Source organism: Ursus maritimus, unplaced genomic scaffold, assembly GCF_017311325.1.
Source record: "Ursus maritimus isolate PB19 unplaced genomic scaffold, ASM1731132v1 scaffold_1, whole genome shotgun sequence".
NCBI lineage: Eukaryota > Metazoa > Chordata > Mammalia > Carnivora > Ursidae > Ursus > Ursus maritimus.
In genome coordinates this window covers 44,955,989-44,972,645 of record NW_024423343.1, presented here as the reverse complement: position 1 = coordinate 44,972,645, position 16,657 = coordinate 44,955,989, and positions in this window count along the sequence as shown.

The window sequence follows — 16,657 nt, the reverse complement described above, 5'->3', positions numbered from 1 at the left end:
CTCTAAGTTTATCATATAGACTTTCCCTGTCTAAAATGTCATCATTTTAAACATTTCAGAGTACATTGGATATTATCATAAGGTAACTCTATCTCAGGGAAAATCATTTTACAGCACATATGTAATTTGGATTTGTTAAATCAAAGTTGAATTCCAAGTAAGTTGTAGTTTCAGTAAAGAAAATGGAAAAGTCATATTTAACTTCACTGCCTTTTTTTCTGGTAACATCTTCTTGCATTCTGAAACAGTCTTATTTCTAAAAATGAGTCATTTTCTTTGTATAAGTTTTTGTAACAACCTACATGTAACCTTGAGAAACTCAAGTGTGGTCAGTTCATCCTTTTCTAAGCACGTTAGGGATTCTTCAAAGATCATCAAACATTTTAAGGAAATAATGGTGAGATTCAGTCTCTATGTGTGTGTTACCATCCCCTTCTCCACTACGCCCAGTCCCAAATTATTTTCTGCATATCATGCCAAATAATTTGTTTTGATCAGTTGTCTTCCTCCTGTGTTTATATGTGTCCTGACATTAAAATAACAAAGTCGTTGAGCCTTTCATTTTTGGTGATTTCTGGGTAATGCTGGTATTAGTGTTATAATTGTTCTTATTTTCATTATTTGAATTCTTGGAAATTCTTGGAAAACTAGCCATAATATTCACAATATTAAAATCAAACTAGCATGAAAGGCTAAATACAGAAATAGACAAGGGCCAAACCATACATGACGATAGAACTATGACCCACAACTTCTGCAGCAATCAGCTCACAAAACAAATCCACATCTCTGCAGCAATCAGCCCAGAGTGGTCAGGATTTGGTCAATAACTGTCAGCTCCTCTAATTTTTGCTCTTGCTTCCACAGAGAAAGCCAAATATGCTCCCAAGCCAATTATGTAGGATGTTCTGCTCATACTTAACCCACTTCCAGCTTTCTTGTGCCAATAACCTCTAATCAGGGCATACCTGAAGCCTTTCCCTTTTTCCACTATAAAACTTTTCAGTACTTCTGCCTTTTGAGTTTCTGCCAAATGCAGGTGACGCTGGCTGCTTCTCATGCTATAACAAGCTCTGAATAAACAGCCTCTGTCTATTCTCATTTGGGTGATCTTCATTTATTTCCACAAACAGTGTCTCAATACAAAGTGCAACAGTTAATCCATGGGCAAGTCAGACAGATTGTTAATACTCACGGATACAACGCACTAAAGTTTTACCCTGAAATTGTATCACTTGGAGTGATCCAACAAAGGATGATCCATTATTGTAAAATGCAAATCATAATGGCTAACAACAGTGGCCAGAGGTAAAAACAGCAACTATGAAAGGCAGATAGTCTATGCTGTCTTCATTTAAGACTAAAAACAGGTGTTTTGTTTTGTTTTGTTTCTTTCTTTCAGTCCCTATTTTTTTGGGTTGGCTTTCGGTTTGGTATTTTCTCCCTAACTTCCTCATCTGAAAAATGGGATTTTTCATCCTAGGGCAGTATTTCTAGGATGAGGGACTTTTAATGCTAAATGACATTTTTACTCCTAAGGAGGTATTACCAGGATGAGGGACCATCAAATCTGGAAAACTGGTTACTCTATTTTTTTGTTGTTGTTTATCATGTTATCATCCAACCAGTATTACAAGTTAGAAAAATCTGTCGGTCTTCCATGATTCCTGTTTGTTTCATCCTTCATATCCAACCAGTTTCCAGACGTGGGTTCTATCCTCCTGAGGCAGGTTCATCATAAATGTAGTATAAACTTTGCGGCCTCTTGCGTGCATGGACCCCTTCCAACACTCTGAGACGGGCTCTACCAATGTGCTCATTATCATATGTTTTAATTTTTCAAAAGTAATCATCACCGTCAGTTAAGATGGCTGCCTCCACAGTGATTTTCCCTCTATCACACTTCCCTTCACGTGGAGTAGTGCCAGGGTGACCACAAAGCATGTTTAGAATCCAGCTAAGAGGCAATTCAGTTGGCAGTACTTCAGTGTTGTTTTATTGGAATATATCAGTGTGGTTTATAGTCACTTCTGTGAATGGTTATATAATTGCTAGCATTCCTGTTGTAGGAATGGCTTCCAGAAGTACTCCTTCCACCCACTATGCTGACACACCCAACATATGTCACAGCAGGAAGGCGAAAAGCCTTATATAAATGTATTACTGTGTGAAGGTGCCTTCTGGCATGGGCCACTGAGGCTGTGAGAATGGAGGCCAGTGTGGCTTAACATGTACAGAACCAGAAGCTAATATATGGGAAATTCTTCTGATTTTCAAACATAATTTTAAAAGAATATTTGGTTCCCATAAATGCCTAATCAAAACAAAAGTTATTTGTGGTTAGAACTATGATTCATAAGGGAGCATGCACAATTACTATAAGGCTGCCATATTTTTTTCTTCCTTTTTTTGATTAAAAAAATGCTTGAAGTAACATTTATCAGAATTCCTGTGTTTTGAGGGCATAGTCCGCAGCAGAACTATCAGCAGCAGACACAAGTATCAATTTAAAATATCAATCATCTGTAAAAGAAAAATTCTTAATTTCCTCCAAATCTTTCCACAGAAAATACTATGAAAAATTACTGTCATATGAAGATATTAAAGACTATACATCCATAAGTTTATATATCTATTATATCACAGATATATAATATATGTATTACATATCTGCATTAGAGCTGTCTCAGGAGAGTAATTCATAGAAATATTTGGTTATTTTTCTGGATTTTATGAAATTTGTAATATTTGTCAGCCTTTCAAAGTTAGTCATCTACTATGATTCTTTTCTCCTTATAAATAAATGTTTGCTTTCATATATAATTTTATATTTGTCATTTTTCTTAGAGAGAGCTCTCAAATTCAAGCCTCAAGCCTCACAAAGCTGGGTCTAGACATCTCTAGGATGTGTCTCCTCCCCTTCACACTATTTGCTCTGGTTCAGGAATTCATTCTTTCGCATACAAGCCAGGCACCAAACAAAATGTCTAACTAGAAGCTCTGCTTACTTCAGTCTGTCCTCCCTGCTACCATGAGGGTTAATGTTCTAAAATACAAATTTATTTATCACCATGGAATGCAAAACCATGTCTTTCACATGGTGCCAAGAACATTCCACCATCACCACTTACTGAACCAAGCTCCCCTCATCCATGCTACTTGAACTGTCTCCTCACAGGGGACTACTCGCATTCTCTCACCTTCGTGTTTGAGTATGATGCTCCCTGTCTCCGTGAGGGAAGATTTGATTAGTCCTTCAGGGTCAACCTCAAATATTACCTGCTCAGTGAAGATTTGCTCAGCTTATCCACTACTTATATGCTCTCAAAACATCTTGTATATTTTTTACTTCACATCTTTCACTTCGTATGGCATTTTCTTACTGATATGTATGTATCTCCTATTAATTAGTAAGTTTTTTGAAAGCAGGGTCTTTAATATATCACCATATCATGAGTGGAACATGATGCTTGCTTGACTTAGCATTCATTCATTCATTTGTTCATTCATTAATCATATGTATCTCTTATCTTACCTGCCATATGTATCACACATTGGTCTGGTTACTAGAGATGAAACTTGTAGTAAACTCACAATAGAATGAATAAATGAATAACTATCTTCTGATTTTATCATAAAGATAAACGTATTGCATGTTTACTTCAGGTCCCTTCATGTCATGTCATAGAACTGACAGAGAATATTTCCTCTTGTGTTCAAAGTAGTGGCTGTGATATAAAAATAGAACTGAAGTAGGATTGAAAGACCTGGATTTGAGGTTCTGGGGTATACTTAATGTCTGGGGATCTTGAATAAGTCCTGTGAATATCTCTGGTAACAATTTTCTTCTTTTTAAAATGAAGAAAATATTGTATATCTCACTGACACAAAGAATTAAGTGATATAATAGATGTGGAAGTGCTTTGTTAACAATTGTTTTACGCTAATGTTAAGGTCCTATTGCTTTCAGATGAAAGGTGTTACTGCTCTTCTGCATCTGGCAATATCTTTCATTTACACTTTCAACAGCAAATCACTGCATTTGTCATTTACTGCCCACCTAGAATGAAAACCACCAAATATCACCTGCTCAATCAAACTTCAGTAACACTCTATTCTCAGAGATAGTGAAATTGAACTGAATCTAAATGGGAATATGTTTTGCTAAATCATAGTCACAGTCCTAAATGTGAATGTCAAAATGGAACTATAACTCTTGGTAGAGTCAAGTTCAGTATTTATCAGACAAAAGGTAGCATTTTACCTCACAATTTTCGTAAGTGTAAAATATGTTTAATATTTTTTCTCTTTTTCTCTTTAGAATTGTTGGGGTCCACGTTAGAAGGACAGGACCTGGGAAAATACATATTCACCCTGCTTGATACTTCTGTTCACCCTAGGTAAGATTACATGTGTTTCTATTATCATCTTTTAACACAGCTGTACTCTCTGTAGTTAACAACCAGTTAACAACAGAGGATTTCTCTAAGTCAGCCAGAGAAAGACAAATACTATATGACTTCACTCATATGTGGAATTTAAAAAACAAAATAAACAAATGATCATGGTAGAAAAAAAGAGAAAGGCAAACCAAGAAACAGGGTTTTACCTAAGGAGAATAAACTGATGGTTACCAGAGGGGAGGTAGGTGGGAAAATGGGTTGAGTGGGTGATGGGGATTAAGGAGTGCCCTTGTGATGATGAACACTGAGTATTGTATGCAAGTGTTGAATCGCTAAATTCTGCACCTGAAATTAATATTATGCTGTATTAACTAACAGGAATTTAAATAAAAACTATTAAAAAGGGGGAAGAGAGGATTATCTCTTGAAATTTGAAATAATCTATGAACTTCTTAAAAGAATGTCAAGCTATACCACAGAAAGTTATTGCGTAGGGGTACCTGGGTGACTCAATTGATTAAGTGTCCTACTTTTGGTTTCTGCTTGGGCCATGATCTTGGGGTCATGAGATCAAACCCTGTGTTAGGCTCTGGGCTCAGAGCAGAGTCTACTTGAGGTTCTGTCTCCCTCTCCCTCTCCCTCTGCCTTTCCCCCCACTCATGCGTGCACATGTGCTCTATCTAAATACATAAGTAAATCTTAAAAAGTTATTGCATAACATTTTTAAGCTTAGAAAAGTAAATAAATAGAACCTTGTATGGTAGAATAATATGTATCCTATCAGTACTTTTTCCCTATTCTGCTAAGAAATCCCCTACTCTGGGACTCCTAGGCGGCTCAGTACATTAAGCATCCAACACTTGATTTTGGTTCAGGTCATGATCTCAGGGTTGTGAAATTGAGCCCTGAGTTGGGCTCCATGCTGGGCATGGAGCCTTCTTAAGATTCTCTCTCTCCCTTTCCTTCTGCCCCTCCCCCAATAAATAAATAAATAAATCTCAAAAAAAAAAAAAAAAAAAAAAAAAGAAAGCTCCTATTCTTTTTTTTAGGGAAATGGTTGAACATTCGCTCACACACACTTCACAGTGGAATTAATCTCACTACTCATGTTTTCTGAGGTGAGCATGTGAACTAGACAATGTCAACAGTCTTTCTCTAGGATATTTGAAATAGAGAATTAAAAAAATAAAAGAGTTGTGTCATTTCCACTGGTGAAGCTGAAAAGATGTGAATCTTGGAGCTACTAGAGGCCATAATTGCAACTTAATTAAGAAAATCATACAGAAAGGTTTAAGGTAACAAATACTAAGAGACAAAGAGACAAAATACTACAAAACCTGGGAGATACAAGAAATCAAACTCTCTTAGCTAGACAGAAAGCAAATTTCGGAATGAACTACAATCATACTAAAACTACAAGAAGAGAGGATATGTCTGAGTAATAAGTCAACAGAAATAAGAGACTAAAGTTAAAGAGATTAGTTTAAATAGTTGTTGGACCAGAAGATAGGCCCAAGGAGATAAAGCATATTCCAGAAGATGTGCCAATTTAGCATATTCTTGTAATGCAAACTGCACTGAATATTCAAGGACACTACGTTTATTTAATTCAGCTGTTCTTACAATCAGTTTACACTGAATCAACCACGTGACCATATCCTCTCTATCTCCAGTGGTATTCTGAGCTTTGGTTCTATTCAAAAACAAGCAACTCGTAGTCTCTTCTCTCTTACAATGGATACAGTGATTAAAGACACAACAGTCATTTTCAGACCAAGAGGATGGCAGGAACATGCTAAATATGGTAGAGCAGGAAGATAGGAGATTGAGCCCACCCCTAGATGGTCTCCTTGAGCTCTCCTTGAGCAGTTGTGCCACCCCTAGATGATTTATCTTTGGAGATTTTGTTATGTTAAATGAATAATCTCCTAAGTGTCTAATCCCCTACAAGTCTGGTGTTTTGTCTGCTGTTGCTTACAGTTAAATGCACTCCCGTTATAACAACAAGGGTTTATTTCCCAGCCAGATTCCTGGAGCCATATGAGTCTCCCTTCTTCAGCATCAGCAGATATTCCTACAAAACTCCCAAGAGTAGCCCTCTCTCTTACAAGATCCACTGTCTTTCTCCTAATATTTTAGGTGGCAGGTGAAAGTAAGATAATTATGCCTGACTATAGTCAGTTTTCCCTCCTTTGGAGTAGCAGTGTTCATAATATGCCATCAGTTAGTGAAATATTAAGAAACCAATACATGATTTCAATGGGCTCATTTGATTGCTATGACATACTGAAGTGATTGTAAGTCATTTCATCACACTACAGAGGAATTTAATTTTCCACATCTTTAATCTTAATACCTTGGTTTATTTAAAATCAGATAACTCAACTATTTCAAAATTAATTTTATTATATAAGTCCACGTAGTTTGAAAGCAATTCTTAAAAGTTGATTTGGTCTTCCTTCTATTATAATTGATCTAATATCAAATGTGATTAGAGTCTAAAATTGGCATGACATTTTCAAAAATAAATAATAATTTCTTTTTAAAGGGAAATAGTTGCTAAGTCATTTAGAAATTAAATAAATATTCTTTCATTTTTAATTTTAAAAAACAAAACCATATTTCATCAAGAATCATTATTATCATATTTTCTCTCTCTGGTCTTTTGAAAAATGGTCATGTCACCTCAGAGTCATTCTGTTAGAGTGATTTTAACATTAATTAAGTGCCATGACTTTCTTTAACTCTCTTTTCTTTTTCCGTATTCATTTATACTAGTAAGCATTGCATTATATAGGTACTATACTGATATTTAATTTTAGCAGCTCTGTATTTCCCTTTCATATTAAAACTGACTAAATATTATGTTCCCACCCCCAACAAAAAATTCATTTATTGAAATCCTAATTTCCTGTGTGATGACATTAGGAGGTGGGGTTTTGGGAGATTAGATCATGAGGGTGGAACCCTTATGAGTGGGAATAGAGCCCTTACAAAAGAGACCCCAGAGAGCATTTTAACACGTTTTCTACCCATGTGAGTTTACAGTGAGAAGTCTACAGTCTGCAGCTCAGTAGAGGGAGCTCACCAGAACTAACCATGTTGGCACCCCCATCTCAATGGACTTTCAGGCCCCAGAGCTGTGAGAAATAAATTTCTGTTGTTTATAAGCTACTCAGTCTATGGTACTTTGTTACAGCAGTCTGAACTATGACAGCACTCTGAACTATAAAGTTGAAATGACTAGTAATGAGCTCCTTACTTATAACCATTTTCAAAATAGGAGCACATGACTATCCCATAGTAAGAAAATTACATGACTTTCTCCCACCTTTCTCTCATGGCTTGAATTCACATAGTTCACCTTCCTCCGTGACTGACCTTGCCAGCTGAAATACTGCTCCACACAACCAAATCACTACATTTTCCCTCATTTCTCCTATTCCTTATCCTTTCCCTTTTCCCACATCTAACAATTATATCTCTATATAAGCTTCATTGGTCATGTGAATTTGGAGATTTCTTGTATGAAAATTTGTATTTTTGTTCTTTGCCTCATTTCCCAAATAGTCTATCAAATTCCTGCCTAACTTCTAAAAACCAATTCAATTATCACAAGGTAGCATTAATGTACCTATATGAAAAGAGAAATAGTTTTTGTTTCAGTGAGCTTTTAAAACATTTCATAATATATTATTTACCCATTTGTAATGGGATCATGTGTTTGAATGTCTGTTTCCCAACTAGATTATGATATTTATCCCTAACTCAGAAATGTCTCTGGTACACAGAAGGTTTTGATATATTTTGACTGAATTTGATTGTAATAGACTTGAGATCTGGACTAAGTCTTCTACTTCCTTCTACTTCCTACTACTTCCTACTCTCTTAAGGAGAGTTAGTAGCACTCAGAGTATATTTAGCAAATGCTGAAAAACAGAATATGAGGCTAGATTGAATATCTGGCCTTAAAATTGACTAACCATTGGTCTTTCCATTCTAGAGAAAGAGTTAGTACATTCTCCTTTATTCTTCCTACTAATTAACAACTAAAAATCCTGGACAAAATTAATAAATATCAGAGAAATCGAAAAGCAAAGAAAAGAAGGCAAAGTAGGAATTTTATGATTTGAGGAATGTCCTGAAGTGAATTCTGTTTTTTGTTTGTTTTGCCTCTTGTATATCCTAGGTGGATTAATAGAGAAACACATAAACTAGAAATGCCAATGCAAAAAGATTTTTCTTTAAAGCCCCAAGAAAGAATATCTTCTTTACACAAACGCAGGGAAAAGGGTGACCCTGTAAGACATAACTCTTTTGACTCCCTTCCAGGTCTGGAATAATAAGATAAAAGCTGTGCTGTGCCTCACTGTTTGCCCACAGGGTGCCATAGAGACTTTGGACAGAATGCTGTCTTCCATCCCTGCCCTACACTAAGTAGACAGCATTCCTACCTCTTCCCACCATGCGTTGTGGAAATTGTGTGTCAGAGCCCTAATAACCATCCCAGACTGCACTAACATGAGCAAAGGTGCATTCCCCTCCCTCCACACTGAGCATTGTGGCTGCAGATACTGGAATTAAACTATGTGGATAATCCCAATCTTAAATTAAGTGAACATCAGCAAAGAAATAGCAACCTTTCATCTCTCCGCCATGTACTGCGGAGACTGTGAAATGGGAGTCTTGTTGACTATTTTAAATGAATGACCATAAAGATGAAGTACCCAATTTCCACCCAACTAGAAAGTGAAAGTCATGCATAGGGAAAGGAAGGGAGCTGCAGAAAGGGATTCTGTGTATGAAATTCTGGCAGATTTCAGAGTGACCTGTGCATGAAACCAATTAGAATCACAAAGCAAAATATTTGAAAACCAATCCATGGTGCAGAATATTACCAAGGTTTCAAATTGGTCACTCAGTGAAAAGCACAGAAGCAGAGCAGACCAGAATGGCACTGCAAAGGTTTTGAAATCTCAATTAGCATTTAAACTACAGCCCACAAAAGTGGGCCAGGATATGCAGCCTGAACTTCAGCAGGTAGATTATGTACTGAAATAGCAGATATAAATAGAAATAGTCTTATAATATGACTGAAAATTTCCAGAATATATTCCAAAATTATTCACCATATTGACAATCAGAAGCATCAATTTGAATGAGAAAAGAAAATCGACAGCAAATACAAGATATATCAAATGTTGTAATCATAAAAGGTATCATAAAATACAAAACTATGACAAGTTAGGAACGCTCTGGAATCAAATAAAAACAGAAATTTTGGCAACGAAATAAAAGATAGAAAAGAAAAAAAAACAAATAAAATTTTAGATTGAAAAATATTCTTTAGAGTGCCAGAACAGTTTTCTATCCTGATTTTAGTGGAAGTTATACAAATCTATACATGTGATAAAATTTTATAGAATTATACAACAGCAAAATGCAAAAAGAAAAAAAGAAGTGCATGTGAAAACTGGTGAAATCTTGATAAAGTCTGTAGTTCAGTTTATAATTTTGTAGCAATTTCAATTTCCTGATTTTGATAGTTGCACTATGGTTATGTAAGATGCTATCATTACAGGAACCTAGCTGAAAGGTACACAGGAACTCTGTACTGTTCTTGCAACTTTATTTGAAACTAAAATTATTTCAAAATAAAAGTTTAAAACATTGACTCAGTATAGAATTTGGAATGGTATTTGGTGTGAATTCTTTACTTTAAAGTCTTTTTCCTCATCTTACCCTATGTCCTCTGTTGCCTAACAACCTCCTTTCTCATTGAGAGGCATTACAAATGGAAAGTGCCACTAACTTACTTCCCACTGACTATAAAACAATCATATTATTGCTTGGCAACTAGCCCAGGGTTGGACAAGCAGTTAACTGAAAACAAAACAAAACAAAACAAAAAACTCAAGTGTAGTTTTTATTTGAAATTTCCCCTGAACCAGAAGGATGTTCATCACCTCAGGATGGGACAGTACATAGTTTGATAGAATATAAGCATGGGTATAATTTTGCCATACTAATATAGGAGATTTCTTGTCAAGAAATCTGCATTAAAACAAAGTGTTTGGAAAAAGAAAAAGTGTTGGAACAAGATACTCTGAAACATTTGATTTATATACAATCAATATCGTGGAAACAGGTCAAATTTAAACAAGCACTATAAAAATTATTCCCTAAGCAAGCTATTGTTCCATTTCAACCAAGGAACCGATTCTATTTGGTGGCAGTGTATTCTCATCATGATTAGTAAAACTCTGAATTTTAACTATATAAATAAAGCAAATGAAAGACATAAAATGACAAATTTACTAAAGTAAACATAAACATAAAGCAGATGGCCTCATATTCCTGCAAATTCTAGATAAAACTAAACGTGTTCCCATCAAATTAACTTATCAATGTGTCTTTACTCAAAAATTTCCAAAATTCAAGTTATGACTCAGTTTTGTAAAATAAGCAGCACCTGGGAAGTAGTGACGAAAATAAGTTTATTTCAAGGATTTAGAGCTCACATGTAAAAAATTAATAATGGTAAACTTTACCTGAGCCCTATTTCCCCAGAAAAGTTACTTGTAGGAAATCCCCTTACACTTAGGTTTTTTGAGATCTTCCCTTCCCAGCATTTTGTGTTCCAGGAAACAATTTACCATAAAGAACCACATTTTTCCGTAAGACTTAGGTAAGACTCACTGTCTGCTCTTTCATTGACTCCCATAAGACCTGGAGACAAGTTTCTGAAATATGAATAATAAATACTAAACATGGACCCTCTGGATTCTTAGTCTAAAGAATGACTAGCTGTGATGAGAACTGTTTGTCTCTCTGAAAAGAGCTAGACACAGAGATAAGCATTTCGCATTCAGGTGACTGATGGTGACTTCCCCTGATTGCCAAACAATCAGAACTCTAAATCGCCCTATTCACAATAGTCTACTCTTCAGATCTGGAGTACTTTCCCTACTGCAACCAACTGAAAAATGTCTCTTTAATTTTGTCTTTGACAACATAAAATGCAATGAGATGTTTTGATTTTTGTTGTATAATATAGTGTTTTGTATAGTAAATGATTCTTGTGATAGTAAATTTTAATGTGTCAACTTAGGCCACTGGGATGTCTAAATTAAATATTATTTCTGGTTCTGTCTGTGAAGGTGTTTCCAGATGATATGAGTATTTGAATCAGCGGTCTCAGCAAGTAAATTGGCCAATATCCAATCTATCGAGGGCCTGAATAAAACAAAAAGCAAAGGAAGGGGTCTTTGTTCCTTTACTGCTTGTCCAACATGAGCTGAGATATCAGTCTTCTGCCCTTGCACCAGTATTGACACCGACAGCTTTCCTGGCTCTCCAGCCTTTGGACTCAGACTGGAATTATCCCACCAGCTTTCCTAGGTCTCCACCTTGCAGACAGCATATTGCGGGTCTTCTCAGCCTCCATAATTATTATGGGAGCCAATCCCTCATAATAAATATAAAGGGTTTTTTTTTTTCCTTTGGAGAACCCTAATGCAATTCCAATGCATGATTTAAATTTTAATAAATTCTAAAATGGTAGCACAGATTCTTATTAATATACTTTAGAAAGATTGCAAGATAGAACCTAAGCTGTATAAGATGACTTGCCACTTCAAAAGCAATCATGAAAACAACTTTAAAACTAATTTAGATCTTAAGAAGCCATTCTCAGGCACTCAGAATATGTCCTCAGAGAATAGTATCATAGGTCAGGCAAACAAGAAGGAGATTTTCCTGTCAATTTGAGCCTATACCATTAATAAATAAAAGAGAGCTTTCTTATTTAGAATTTGTCATTCTGCAGTAATTATTCTGAGTATATTTGGGGTTAAAGTAAGTCCATCTTTTTAAGAAAGCAGAATTGGGAAGAGACAAACTCTTTTAGTCTTCCTCCTCTATGTGCAGTGAAGATATGAAAGATTTTGATACTGAAATCTTTTTTTTTTTTTAATTTTCCAAAGACAAAACAAATAAATAAACAAAATGGAGTGGGCATTGGAGTTTACTGAAAAGAATCAAATGCTGTGTTGTGCCTAATACAAAGAGAGAGAGAGAGAGAGAAATTTCATTCATTTTTGAGGGGAAAATCTGTAAGTGGCAAAAGATATTTGGTGGAAAGCGTGGGCATAAAAAAGGGAGTCTACTGAAAGTGGAAAAAGGGAAGTGTTGATTGAAAACAGTGGATTTTCCATCATCCATTCATCAAGGATTGTTGGGGTTAATGTAGAGCATGAAATCATCAGTAATACCTGGCTTGCTACTGTGTAACATGGAGGCCGCTGGGGGCAGGGAAGGTTTGGAGAAGGGCGTAGGCCTTTGGAATGCCAAGGCCTGCGTGACCACTCCGTCATAGGAGTGCCTTCCCCAAAGCTTTCTTAGCCCAAACAGCAGCCCTGTGATCCAAGAAATGTATGCATTGTCCCTTAGGCTATGTTTAGCAGAACTCGTAGAACATGCAGACCCCTTGCCACACGTCCCATGCTTGAGAAACAGTGATAAAGATTTATGATTATCCTGAAAGACTGATAAAAGCAGGAGCAAAGAAGGGCAAAGGGTCTTATTCTCTGAGCGTTGACCCCCCTGCCTTCTCCTCTCTTTCACAACAAAAGTTTGGAGTAATCTTTCATCTGACGGTACATGGATTGCTGGCCATTCCCAGCGAAGGATGAAAAGATAATATTTTCATCGGAAACTGATGCTGATCTTGTGGACTCTTACTCTTCATCACTCTATAATGGTGGCTAAAGCCTATAGGTTACATGCTTCAATATCTACTAAGTCTACCTCCTCTCCATTTCCATTGTAACTCCCACAGTCCAGCCCACCATTATTTCTCACTTAAATCATTGCCACAAATCTCCTCAGATCCACTCTAGCTCCTACTCTCAACCAATTCTCTCTTTTTTTTTCATTATGGTTAGAATTTTTTTTAATTTCAAATGTGATTTTCTTTTCTTACATACTAAATATCTTAAATGTCTCACATTGTTTTTTGATTTAAAGTCTAACTTTATTAACATGTCCTATCTAATGTTAAAATTCTTCCTGCTTCTCCCAAGATCATTTCTAGCCATTTCCATCACTGAATACAAATTAGTCACTCTATGCTTTTGTTTCTATAACTGCTATTCCACAAGGTCATGGCACATATTATTCCCTCTGCCCTCGAATGGTTCTTTTCTCACTTCCTTTTTTTCCACCCTAGATTATTCTTAGTTATCTTCACTCCTCCACAGAAGCTTTCCCTGATCATTCCTCATCTCAAAAATTAGATTCAGTTTATATAACTCACATAGCAATGTTTACATTCATGGCATTCACCAAATTATAAATAAATACCATATTTTTGTTAAAGTGTGATATCAAGGCAAACTGGCAGAAGTCTTGTTTGCATGACAATTTCTTTAGAATTCACCTGTTAAATAGTGAAGACCTTGAGTACTAGGATACCAAGATTAAGACCTTTCATTAAATTCATAGGAGATTGTCAAAAGACAACCGCTTGATGGAGGGATACTAAGAATGAAGGAAGTGTCTGAATGACCAGTCAAAAGTGCTTTGACTCAGCCCAGGGATATTGTTCCACATTATTAAGTGGATAAAAGAGGGTTATAGAAAATCTAAAAGGACAAATTACCCTTTGCAGAGCAAAATGAAATAGCTGTAAATGTTGGCTGAGTGAGACACATTCTTTGGCAGCATTAGAGAAAAGATCAGCATTTCAGAAAAAAATTTGTGATTCAGAAAAGCAGTAAATTGTAGAGCAAAACTAGCAACAGAAGTCAGAAGGATTTGACAGCTATTTCTGGGAGCCGTTGTTGACCATTCTGGAGTGTTTTAGGAAATCTGGAAACAGTTATGTGAGCCATTAAATTCTTTTTCTTTTCTTAAAAATTTAATTAGCTTTGTGTTGGAATCCTGTGAAATGTAATATGAAATGTTACTAAATAAAAGAATTACTCAGATAATTAAAGAAAATTGATTTTTGTTTCCAGTGCAGCACGTGTACCTAGGGTTTTATCAGTGTAGAAAAGTGTATAGCCCTTGTTGGAAAACTTAGCTGGGGGGATGGAAGTAAAGGGGACTCCTAGGATGGGAGGGGAACAACCCTGATCTGAGCTTGAATTAGTAAGTGTGGGAGAAAGGTAGGTTTTTCCTAAGGAACATTCCAAATATGATTGCCTAAAGGAAGAGGAGAGAGGTAAACCAGAGAGTCTACTGTGTTGAGCCAGGGAGTCTGAAAAGGGGAATAAGACTGGTATCTCAAATTCTTGATATTCCCTGGCCAAAAAAAAAAAAAAGGGGGGGGGGAGAGGGGAGAAAAGAAAAAAACCAAATCTCTTGATAAAAGCATCTTCAGTTCAGGCCCCAGTGTTCACACATGTTAAGATCAATCAAATATGAGCTTTTATCGAAAATAGTCAAATTTATAAGAAAATAATCTTTTTGAGGGAAAGATTGCCAGTAATTTTATATACATAAAATATTCAAAGAATTAAAAGATGCAATCATACATTTGTGAAATATTTAAAGAATCAAGAAATGCAATGACAAAAAATAAAAAAGAAAAAAAAAAGATAATCCAAAATGACCAGATAAATTTGAAAATAGACCAAATAGAAGTTTTAGAAATAAAAATAAATTTATACATAACTCTCGCCAAAATAAAAAAACTCAATGAAAAAAAAAACAAATTACATTGGCCTAAAGGAGCTGGAATGTATATGTAAAGTGATAAACCAGAAACTATACCTAAAACATTACCCAAGAGGCAGCACAGAAAAGTAAAACTTTATAAAAATATAAAAGAGAATTCAGAAGAATAAGGAAGAAAGAATGAAATTGTCCAATGTATGCCCACTTGAAGGCCCAGATGTAAAAACTAGAGCAAATGATACAGATCTAAACTTTGAATAAATAATAGCTGAGAATTGTTCAAACATGGTAAAGGACATAAGTCCACATATTTGGAGGCATTATGTGAACAGTATAGATAACAAAAAATCCATACGTAGACATGCTGTAGTGAAATTGCAGAATGTAAGAGAAAATGAGATGACAGTAAAAAAGAAGATAGAGTAAAATGTCTGCTTAACTACAAAAGAATGACAACATACAGAATTCTCAATAACAAAAAAAATGAGAGCCAGAAGTATCTTTTAAGGACTGAGTAGAAATAACTGACAACCTAAAATTGAATGCTAACTAAAAATATCTTTCAAGAACATGAGTAAAATAAACTCATTTTCAAAAAAATTGAAAGAATTTACTACCAACAGATGAATGTTAAATTTACTTCTAAAGGGCATACTTCAGAAAGATTGAAAAGTATCCATCTTGGGATGAGAAATCCATGCTTCTTGGCTGAAAAGTAGCTAAATAAGATATAATAGTGGTCCTTGGGAAAGATCTTAGGCAACTCGGTAGGCAACATTGGAACTTTAGAGTACATTGACTTCTCCTTTCAATTTTATTTAAGGTATTCCAACTCTGCATTTAAGACTAGCGTAATAAAGACCATCTATGTAAAACCCAAGCAGACATCATCCTCAATGGTTAAAAACTGAGAGCTTTCCCTCTAAGGTCAGGAACAACAAAAGGCTGTCCACTCTTGCCACTTTTGTTTGGCATAATACTGGAAGTCCTAGCCACAGCAATCAGACAAGGAAAAAAAAAAAAATAAGAGGCATCCATATCAGTAAAGAAGAAGTTAAAATGTCACTTCTTGCAGATGATATGATACTATACATATAAAATACTGAAGATTCCACCAAAAAACTACTAGCAGTAATAAACAAATTCAGCAAAGTGTCAGGATACAAAATGGGTACCCAGAAATTGGTAACATTTCTATACACTAACAATGAAGAGAAATTTTTAAAGATAAATTTAAAGACAAATTCTCTGTTAAAGATAAATTAAAAAAAAAAACACCATTTACAGTTGCACCAAAAAAAAATAAAATACCTAGGAATAAACTTAACCAAAGAGGTGAAAGACCTGTCCTCTAGAAACTATAAAACACTGATGAAAGTAATTGAAGATGACACAAACAAATGGAAAGATATTCCATGCTTATGAATTAGAAGAATTAATATTGTCAAATGCCTATATTACCCAAAGCAATCTAAAGATTCAATGCAATCGTTTTCAAAATACCATTAGCAATTTTTGCAAAACTAGAATAAATAATACTAAAATTTGTATGGAACCACAGAAAATGCCAAATA